The sequence below is a fragment of the Pimephales promelas genome, chromosome 9 (genome assembly GCF_988280905.1).
Source record: "Pimephales promelas chromosome 9, fPimPro1.hap1.1, whole genome shotgun sequence".
In the NCBI taxonomy this organism is placed as follows: Eukaryota; Metazoa; Chordata; class Actinopteri; order Cypriniformes; family Leuciscidae; genus Pimephales; species Pimephales promelas.
The window spans coordinates 30,368,131-30,379,643 of record NC_142777.1 but is presented as its reverse complement, the minus strand read 5'-3'; the positions used below and the strand labels follow the sequence as shown (position 1 = coordinate 30,379,643).

Here is an 11,513-nt window from a genome sequence, read left to right as displayed (position 1 = left end):
CATACTTCAAGATCAGAAACAGTTAAGCCATGGGTTAAGACCAGATCAAGAGTGTGATACACACTGTACAAGATTAAAACACTCAATGACATTTAAAAAGGCTCTTGCCATTGGCCTTTCAGGACAGCAAACTTGAATATTAAAATCCCCTACAATAAGGAGACAGTCATACATTGGCACAAACTCGGCCAAAAAATGAGAAAAGTCAGTGATGAAATCCTTGTTGTATTTGGGTGGCCTGTATACGAGTGCGCATAGTACTGAGCATACTGATGCACCGTTCAGTTCAAACAAATTCACCTCAAAAGTGACGAAGAATACAGCGAGTGTGAGCTGTTTAAACTTAAAATTTGTTTTATAGACTGTTGCCAGTCCTCCTCCACGACCTGACGTCCTCGGGGAGTTAAACAGTCAAACGGTAAAAGTTCACAAAAAGCACTCGACTCACCCACCGGAATCCACGTTTCCGTTATACAGAGAAAATCCAGATCACGCGACTCGAAGAAGTCCTTCAAAATGAAAGTTTTGTTTGCTAGCGATCTAGCATTCACCAGGGCAAATCTAGCTGGATTTGGGGCTATTGTAATTATTGTAAAATATTCATACCAGCAGATAATGAATGGATACTGTCAAGTGCAATGCGTAAACAACAGACTGGAAGAAAACATGCTGCAAAAAACACATCAGTTAACACAGATTACCTCTATGAACTTCACTCATCTCCACTGTTTTATTAGCCTGGCATGCCCGACGTACATCAGGATGTTAGGTCTGCAAGATAAACGGTCGTCTTTCGTCGTCAAATTCCCTCTGCGTGCAATAGGATAGTGCTACAACCAACCAGAGTAACCAAGAAGAGACAAAATCAGAGCGATCTCACACATCCTCTCTCAGAACACATTTCTCTTTTTTTAAAAATGACTCAAGTGCCATTCTTTGTTTATGTTTCAAAGAAAAGTTTAAATTTAAATCATCCAGAGTCGCGGCCAAAGCTGAATCTACAAAGACAGCTTTTCGCCAGCAGCAGCAGCCATTCTTTGTTTTCAAGTATTACTGAACCATGTCTCTGTCATCATTATGTTAAGCCCACCCCCGACTCTATACACGATGTGATTGGCCTGACTAGAGTTTGGTTTTTCCAGCTCGAAAATCAATGGATTGTTGCTAGAATACACTGGAAGGGGGAGTCTCCATTTCTAGGCTATTACTTTATATGTTGCCAGGAAACAACTATTAACTCGATGATTTGAATCACATGGACCACTAGATCTGAGAACATTGAAGTTGGCCACGACTTTCCTGTTCTGTTGTTTCATAGACCGTTAAATGAAGGCAACAGAACATTTCTTCATCTAATAATTAATATAAGACCACACACTGTAACATTAGACTAGAGCTGGAAAGGAAGTTTCATCTGAAAATAAAAAAAAAAGATCCCTCATTCTCTAAACACCACATTTTTTGTAGGCCTCTTTGCCCATTGGGACGAATGGAAGTGCTAAGTGGCAGCTCCATCAAGGTATTATAAACTTCTTAGAACAATATTATGTTCTATATTACGTACAAATAGCCTCAGAGATGCATCTAATAAGTATCAACATCAACAGCATCTAATAAGTAGAGACTAATAAAATATTAACTAGCCTATAATATTACTGAGTGTGTACAGAAAAGAAAATGTGTGACAGTAGATTAGTACAGTTCTGATTCCTTTACCCCTGACCTTTCAATTACTCTTCTTTTTATTTAAAAAGGCTTTGGAATCTCCTTAGAGCAAACCAGTTCATTAATATTGGAAGACAGTATATCTCAAGTAAAGCTAGGGGACGTTAAAGTGACAAGAACAAAAGGAAGAGAAACGGAAATAGAGACAGTTTACACATAATGCGGACTTTTTTTTAATCAACATCAAGATTTTAGATAAAAAAATTACATGGATGTATACATTTTTTGGTGTCGTCATTTTCATTTCCATTTTCGCTGTTTTAAACAGCCTTTTGCTGTCAATATTTTATTGTAAAAAGTCCTGATGTGACATATGAGTTGTTAAGATATCTAGTTACTACAAACTACACCTGGAAAGTCTAGATGGCAGCAGAAGATTGAAGGGTTAATTAGAGAATGGAGACAGCTGAGGAAGCAATGGAGAAGAGCAGAAGGAGGGACTCAACCTCTTACAAAGGGCCATAAAAGATAACCTTACACCGTTGCGCAGAGCTGAGCGCCTACGGAAACTCTACAAAAAGAAGAGGCTATGTAGATGTATTCTATAAATGTATTCTGTATTCTATTTTCTATAAAGACCCATTCAAATTCATAAAGAAGTTATTCCCCATTGATAAGAATGGTACAATAAAAGCATCCATGGTTGAGCTGGAGAGATATTTGGAGGAAACACATGCAAAAAGGCATGAGCCACGAGGCATGTCAATTCCGTTAGACATCCCACCTATCAATCCACCAGAATACCAAATGGAGGACTGTGAATCTAAGAGGAAAGAGGTAGAGCAGGCTGTGAGAAAGGCAAGGGCTTCATCCTCTCCAGGGCCTAATGGAGTTCCGGGTGACACTTTATTTCGATAGTCCACTTTAGACATTCTACTAACTATAATTAACTTTTCAACTACATGTCAACTAACTGTCATTAGAGTATTAGTAGACTGTCAGCTTAATATCTGCTAACACTTTATTTTGTTGGTCCCCCAACAGACATTCAACTGACTATAAGTAACTTGGTAAGTAACTAAGTAACTAACCCAAACTTATCCCTATAACCCAACAGTCTACTGACAGTCTACTATGATATACTAATACTCTAATGACAGTTAGTTGACACGTACAGTAGTTGAAAAGTTACTTATAATTAGTAGAATGTCTAAAGTGACTATCGAAATAAAGTGTAACCAAAACGGGTTGTACCTTAGAGCAGGTTGAGTCTTTATACCAAAACAAAGAGATACTACAAGCATCAGTCAGTCAATCAGTCAATTTTTTTCCGCTGTCAGGTATATAGCCAACACAACAATGGAGTAATCGCCAGACTTTGAAATTGAGCACCCATGGCCATATTTAAGCAAACTATTTGAAGAAGTTTAAAACGAATCGAACGAATCGTTCATTTTTAAGTGCCTTCTCCGTCTGCCTCAGAAGCATATATAATTTTTTCTTTCAAGAATTCGCAATCCAATCTAAAGAAACACATTGAGGTATGTAATTCTCAGTTTGACTGTGAAATTATTTAAAGGCTAATTGACCTGTTGTTTTACCCAAACTGGATATATTATGGCATTAATGGTGTTAATAATAATAAACGTTGACATACAGTTGCCTTGTGCAAGGTTAAGCTAGGAAACTTCAGACTAGTAACATAAACTAAGCTCATTAATACCAAGGCAACATTACCCCCTAAAAATGCCATTTACTTGTCAAGCTTGATCATAGAATGTGTTGAATTCATTGCCACAATGACTGACTGTTGGAGTGCAAGAAGGAGAGGATTTCTCAGGGTCACTGCCCACTGAGTGGGTCGAGATTCATTGAAGAGGTGTTCTGTGGCACTTGCTTGCAGGCAGATTAAAGGGCCACACACTTTTGATGTGTTGTTTACTGCATTGAATGACATCCATTCTGAGTTTGGTATTGAGAAAGAAAATAGTTAGAACCACCACAGAAAATGGGTCCAATTTCATAAAGGCATTTAGAGAATCTAGAGAACAACAACAACCTCCAGTGAGACTGAAGAGGATGCTTGCAGTGATGATGGTAAACAGGAAGAGTAAGGTGTTGATGTTGACTTCACTGAGGTAACACCGATCTTAATGGAAGATGATGGCTTACAATTTCAGCTTCCAAACCATCATCGCTTTGCATGTCATCTATTAAACCTTGTTGCCACAGTTGCTGCAGCCAAGGCCAATTCCAATGACTCCTATAAAAGACTGTCACGATCAGCTTTTGCGAAATGCAGTGTCTTATGGAACAAGACATATCGATCCTCCACTGCTTCAGACATCATAGAGGAAACATGCAAAATACAACTGATCCGGCCAAACGACACATGATGGAACTCATTATTTCTCTCTGTTGAAAGAATCGTGAGAATAATCAAAGATGAAAGAGGAGGGGCCCTGTATGAACTTTATGTTTGTTACTGTAGGTTTAATATCAGTTTTAGTTGAAATTTCCTTTCTGGAGGAATTTGCCAGAACCATGGGTCCTCTCACCAAAGCCCTCAACATCCTTCAAGCTGAGACGAATGTTCAGATGGGATGACTTCTGATTACAGGTACTGCAAACCTTTGTTGGATGCAGCCCTAGAGGGACAACAAAAGCGCTTTAAAGACATGATGGCAGAACCAGAGTTTATTGCTGCTGCCACCCTGCTCCAAAAATTTAAAACAGCATGGACATCTGATGAGAACCTATTAAACCTAGGTATGTATCTGTATGTATATATGTTTTGTTGCATTTTTATTTCAGATGTCATGTGCTTAGTTCACAAAACAAAAGTAAACTAAAAAAACTAAACAAGCACATTTATTTTTATTTACTTGGGTGGGGATTGTGACCTGGATTAATATGCCTAAAAGTCAAGTTTGATGTAGATGGACCCCAAAGCCTTATTGCTCAAGGTACCTTTTTCCCCCCAACCCTTTTTTTCCAAATCATGTGCTTTCCATTAAATATGATATAGTATGATAAGTATCACGGTATATGACGGTATAACCCTAAGCGTGACTGGGTTAACCACATTTTCTACTGAGTAGAGGAAATATTGCAGAGGATTGACTTAGAATATTTTAAAATATTTTACCTATTTTACTGTCATGAGTGAATTTTGCAAAAACAAATCCACACTAGTAATAATACAGGTTTGAAAGGCATACCTATTTACAAATAGGTGCCAGCAGGAGGCGCTTTAGGAGCGGCAGAAATGGCCGTAAACGCCTGTACACTGTTTTTTCACGGTAAAGAACGATAAAGAAAGATTCTGTTAGTTCACTTCAGATACATTCATATAAAGACACACGCACGTTTTGAATTGGAAACCTGCATTGCTCATGTTTATTCAACCATGTCAATGCCAACCACAAATAGATTTTCCAAAAGGCTGTGTTGATATTGTGAACCAATGTATGGGCAACACTGTAATATAATTTGACAGCTATCAATTATAGTTTAACCTATCCATCGTCATAGTCACGCTAAGTAACACAGAGTGCACAGGTGAAATGGGACCCTCTCATACAGTGTTGCGTCGCGACCCTCTCATACAGTATTGCGGTATATTAAAAAACCACATCATACCAAAAATAAACACCGGTATTCGGTATGAACCGGTATACCGCCCATCACTATGTTCACGGATCTGATCAGATATGCAGAAAAATCGTATCGAGTCTGAACATAGTCCTAGTACGCCAAGGTGAAACACATTAACATTGCCATATTCAATAACATGCTAAAACTATTCCAAGAGTTGTCATGATTGAAATAATAATATTCCATATGATCTCTCAAAGAATATGACCTAATAAAATGGTCAAGCTGTCAAATTCCCAAATGTGTTTCTAACATAAAAGTGTGAGAGAAACAGTTGCACATGCAGATCTTGCAAAAGGGATGATCTAATAAAAATGGAGAAATATAAGGCATGGCGGGAGCTGTCAAGACTTTTAATCCCGATACAATGTTTGTGATTAATGACAGTACAGTGAGTGGAGGTTTTGCCCCCTCGTTTAGAGTGTGTGTAGCAGATGAGTAGGCTCTCCCTCAGGGCTCGACCATCTCTTACAGAAGCAGTGTGGAATTAAAACTGAAGTGCATGACTGCAGTTTTGATTTAGTTCACAGTTCACACTCTTTCCCATTACAGAATAGTGATGCTTCTACTGCAAGAGGAGCTAAATCAAACTTGGTGGAGAGATGGTATAAGCAAAACTGCCTTAATGTGCCCTTGCAGTTTTATTTCTGGTCATTTGATTGACCTACTTGTCAGTGCTCTATAATTCCTGGCAGGAAACAGATTGCATCTACGTCTATTTGACTTGATGGGGACTAATCGGGCTGCATATTGTGTGCATTGCACAATGGACCTTTTTGGAAAAACAAACTCCTTACTGTGACCCAGTTAAGTTGAGAGATGGCAATAATTCAAGCTGCGCAAATGCTGATTTTTTTTTTTGAGTGTAACAAGGGGCCAAAATTTGGTTAACATGACCCAGCCTGGGACATGCTGGTTATGTCGTACTGTACATTGTAAGTGCATCTGGGCTCAAAAAGCATCTGTCAATTCACGACTAAAATTTACATTGAAATGTTATATTGTGTAAACAGAAAAATAAATAATAAAAAAATACCTAAAAATCAGTTTGTTTTAAAAACCCTTCCCTCTCTTCCTATTGTTCTTGTCCCTTTCATGTACCCTAACTGTACTTGAAATATTCACATATTACATAACTTGTAATAAATACGTGAAATGAACCGTAGATCTCAGTGTCACAAGCTAGGAGCAAATATGTTGCATTTTTATGTACCCTCAGCACCAGCTCTCTCTGGCTATTGCAGACCTCTATGGAGAGTAATCATGGCATTTGTCAGCCTGGACCCAAATGACATGCACATATTAGCATGCTAGCTTAGTGTAATTGGATTAATTATGGTATAACTCACTTGATTGAGATTTATAAACTGCTGTGCAAATCTTAAAAAGCCTGCAGTGAATATCTATACTTCTTTCCACACACTCTGCGAGAAAGAATGATATCACACACCATCTAGTTTCTATTTTCTAAGTTTATTTTGTGCCCAAGTTACTATCTTTTTTTTTAGGTTTTTTAAATTAATTCATTATTGATTACACAAATTTAAAGTCTGGTTTAACTTTCACTTTTCATACAAAAAAGCAATTTCAGTTGTCCTTGTAAAACTCCTAAATGTATTGCAAATAAACTAGATTTAAACTTGTTCATTTGTGTGTGTGTGTGGGGGGGGGGGGGGGGGTAGTTGTAAATGCCATTATTCTGTAGACACAATATCACTCAACAAATAACTAATATAAGCATCTGCAGAGCAAAACCACTTTCCTATTTTCTCAGTCACCAGGGAACCTGTGAAAATCTCCCTTTAATTGAAGTGCAGATTCAGAAAATTACCTAACTGATGCTAAAGAATATGTAAGTCCATTTTTCTAAGGGCTCCCTAAAGCTAGCCAGGCTCACGCACATCAGGAGCTGAGCCTGATTAATGCAAACACACACACACACACACACACACACACACACACACACACACACACACACACACACACACACACACACACACACACTAATTGTCACCACACATCTATGGATAAACGAGCAACACTTTATGGCAATCAAGCTGTCTCTAAAGCCACAGACCAGGGCCAGAATTGATATAAACAGATTTAGCATGTCTCAAAAGCCTCTCATATACCATATTCTAATTGCTACAAGGAAAAACCTGCATAAAAAGGATGCATTTATTTATTGCACTGTTAGCTAAAGAAACCAGCATGAGGTACCTTGCAATGTTCCTCTTTCTATGCAAGACTTCAACCCTGCCTCTTTCCCAAAGCTCCCAGGAGACTTTGCAAAACAAAACTGCATGTATTTCATGCTCTCATGGTCTGTCACCCCACATCAGATGTACACATGGAGTGCTCATACACTGGCAGAGCGTTACAGTCTAAGCAGTGCAAGCCAGTATTGACAACCTCTGTTGACTTTTTATAGCTAGAGAGTCTTAAACAGCATTTGGAGTATTAACCTCAATAAAATCATAGTGCACTAAAACCTTCAGAAACAGGCCTGTTTGTGACCTCATAAGCACTGTGATTATATAAGCAGTTAGTGTTTTTTTGATACTGTCAGATGTCAATTTGATAAATGATCACTACTCATGTAAGTGACTATATAATTAAATCGCCAATCCACAGAGTGTTTTTCTTATTGACAGAGTGGGGAGAGTTAGAACGGTATCGAGAATGAATAATTCATTGGCACAGTGTGTTATTTGAATAATCACAACAAAAAAAAGCTGTGAGTCTGCATTTTTAATAAAAGTATGCATGGGGAATAATGACAATCATAAAAAATAAAAATAAAACTAGTGTTACTATAGGTTACTGTTAGCTTAGCAACATGCTAACAACAACAACCTCTATTGGAATCAATTTTCAGTTATTTGGGAGGCTGCATAAAGTCCTGTTCACACAAATGATGATAATGTTAAAGGGGTGGTTGATTATGATTTCACTTTTTTAACTTTAGTTAGTGTGTGTTGCTGGTTGAGCATAAACAACATCTGCAAAGTATAAACTTTCCGTTGACTATACGTAACTTTTCAACTACCTCTCATTAGAGTATTAGTAGACTGTCTGTTTAATATCTCTTTATTGTGATGCTCCTCCAACAGACATTCCACAGATTTTAAGCAACTTGTCATATACTTTAAGCAACAACTATCGAGATGCTCCTTAATTTAGAGGGCTTAAACTGCATCCGATGGTACGATGGGGATCTAAAGGACACAGTTCGAGTGGGAGAAGTTAGACAACAAGCAGTAGAAGGGTTGAAGTGCATAAACAGCTGCTCTTTTTTTTTTCCAGAAGATGAATAATTAAAAAAATGACAGCCAATCAGAATCCATCCTGCTTTAAAGAGCTTGAGCATTTAAAGCATTAGACGACAGAACCGCAGATGAATAAACAGAACAATATTGTGCGTTGTTCTGGACATATAGTTATTGTGAACAGTGACAGTCTACTGGACATAAAAACAGTTTTGACAGCCCCAGAATCAAAATGTCATATTTGGCTTATTATTGCATCAAACTGAATTATTCAATGAAAAGCATTTGTGCAAACCAGGTTGGTTCTTTTTGAAAAGATAGTTTAACATTTGTCTTTGTGAAGTCCATACAAAAAGATCCAAGCTTTACCAGAGGCTTGTTTTCTTTCACAAATCAGAATCATGAATAGAGCTTCATTATTATTCAATAAGACAGGCTAACAACAAGAGAAGTGAGAGAATACATAAAAACAAGGAATAAAGCATAACAGGAGAGAACCAACTCCTTAAGGAGAATTTGCGTTCAGCTTTGTCATATTTGCAGTGATTGGTTGACAGGGGCCCTACTCCCCTTCTATGAGAAAGCAGACATGAGAAGGAAGATTTCAACTGTAAAGCGCTCCTCAAATGTCATCTTTTTCTCCGCCCAAAAAAATCAAAATTTTCCACACGACAACAGATGAGCAACAGAGAAACTCGCAAATTCAGGAAGAGTGCTTTTTCTTAATTATGGATTTTTTGTTGTTGTTGTTATTTTCTCCTGCTCAGGCCTTTGAAAAATTACAATGTGTCTTGCTGAATGTCAGTGGAAACTGAGCGGATCTGAAATGTCAGAGCATGTTAAAGCTCATAGAAGAAAATGCAAGGAGAGTTGTCATTATAAGCAGCATTAGTGCAGAACAAGTGATGAAGCCTGCATATGGTGAAGTATACCATGGTTTTAACTAGTCTACATCCACAGCTATTGAGAAATTGCCTGACACTTTTATATGCAATACGCAAATGTTTACATCCACAGTTGCGAAAGTAACTTTTTGCTAATAAAGAACCGTTTCCATCCAGCAAAGTTGAAAATAAACAAAATCATCACTTCCTGATTAACTAGCGATAATTGCCACAAAGAAAAATGGAAGTTGATTAAGTAGGAGAAACCACTGTATATATAATTATGGTAACAATTTACATTAGGGTCCAATTCTCATTATTAACAAGTTGCATATTAGCATCCATGTTAGGATATATTCTACCTCCTTTCATATTACCCAATTCCTAAACTTAACAACTTCCTTAAAAATAAGCCACAATTAGAAGTTTGAGACAAAAGTCATAGTTAGTTGTTATAATAGCTAATTATACCGAACCACTTTTGCCTTCCTATCGCAAAGTCACATGTCTTATTTAATGCGTATTTTGGTGAATGTGTTTCCATTGTAGTTTATGAGCATGCATCGGATAATTCCAACAGTTGAGCACACAAGTTTTGTATGCACATCAGGAATTAGCAATTTCCAGGAGTCTGGAAGTCTGAAAGTCGTGTTCAGAAAGTAATTGTTTAGAACTAAACCATTGGACTAGAACTATTCACCAGATTTGAAAGTTTGTAAAGTTATCGGCACCAAATCTTTGAAAGATGATCAGTGGAATTTAAGGCTCTCAAATTACTCAAACTAAAATTGTAAAATAATCGATTTCAGAGATTATAAAATCTGTAGACTAATTGGTCACATTACATCAATCAGACTCTTTCCTGTCTAAATGAAGGATCTTGCCAAGAATAAGCTGCAATAAGGACCAGGTTCTATGTTGCAATCTATTTAATCAGTACAAGAAGTCTAATTTTTTTGTCAATAATGTGCATTTCTTCACATTCATTCTGTATTTAAATATATCATTTGGTGCTTACAGAAATCTAGCAGATATAGATCTTGATCTTAGACCATTACATTAATTAATGCACCGTGTCTTTGTCTACAAGCCCTAATGAGCATGTGATAAGCAGAGATTTTTAGGCTGATGTAATTGATCTTTTAGAAGATATTACTTCAGACTTCAATTAAATCTTAATTACACTTGGTTCACCTTTAAAGTGTCTGCAAGGTCTTGAAGACCTGTCTGCTTACAAGACCACTAACTTTATTTCAATGACTCATTTCAATGACTCATTACATATTTACTGCTGAGACATGCTGCATCCATTACATGTTACACTTCACTGGACTCACTGAATCCTCCCAGTAAATTAAACTTCAAGCTTTAATCATATTACCCACAAAATGTGAGGATCTTGCAGGTATTTAATTTCTCAGAGAAACAAATTACTTGTGAATAAAACAAATCACTATAGTTCAGAGTATATGGATCTGAGCATATTGTGTGAATGTGTTTGTGGTTTTATATGTTGACTCACAGATGTTGAGTGTAAACATTATGGCAGCCAAGTTGAAACTCAGAAGCTGGATTAAACGCATACAAGGATAATATTGAGTTTGGTCTCTGCTATTGGGATTTTCTGTTTCTCCTTAGCACACAAGTGGAAAATGCTCACAGAGATGTTTGCTTAAGAAATATGAGTGTAAAATAATTACATCAAGGTAGTGTGTTGTTTCACAAACATAAGAAAACAATAAGTAGCAACCCGCTAACAAGACGACCAAAAGTCAGAGACTAAAATTTGGAATTTAAAATTTAATATAAACCTGGAAATAATAGTGTTTTAGGATTTTGAGTAAATGTAATTACATAAAAAAAATATATATTAAGTTCCTAGGTCAGTAATAACATTTCTGACATTGATGCGAACATGATTTTCAGGTTTCCACAAATGTTTTAAGCTCATGATTGTTTGTCATTATATATTTTCTATTTTTTTTTTTTCAGTTAAACTTTTTACTCATATTGTTATGCTTATACTGTAATACCATTA

The 11,513-nt window shown here is 36.9% G+C and overlaps 1 pseudogene; it reads left to right on the top strand.

Moving 5' to 3' along the window:
* The first annotated feature begins 2,364 nt into the window (after positions 1-2,364).
* Positions 2,365-11,052, top strand: LOC148977576 (uncharacterized; annotated as a pseudogene).
* The last annotated feature ends 461 nt before the right edge of the window (positions 11,053-11,513 follow it).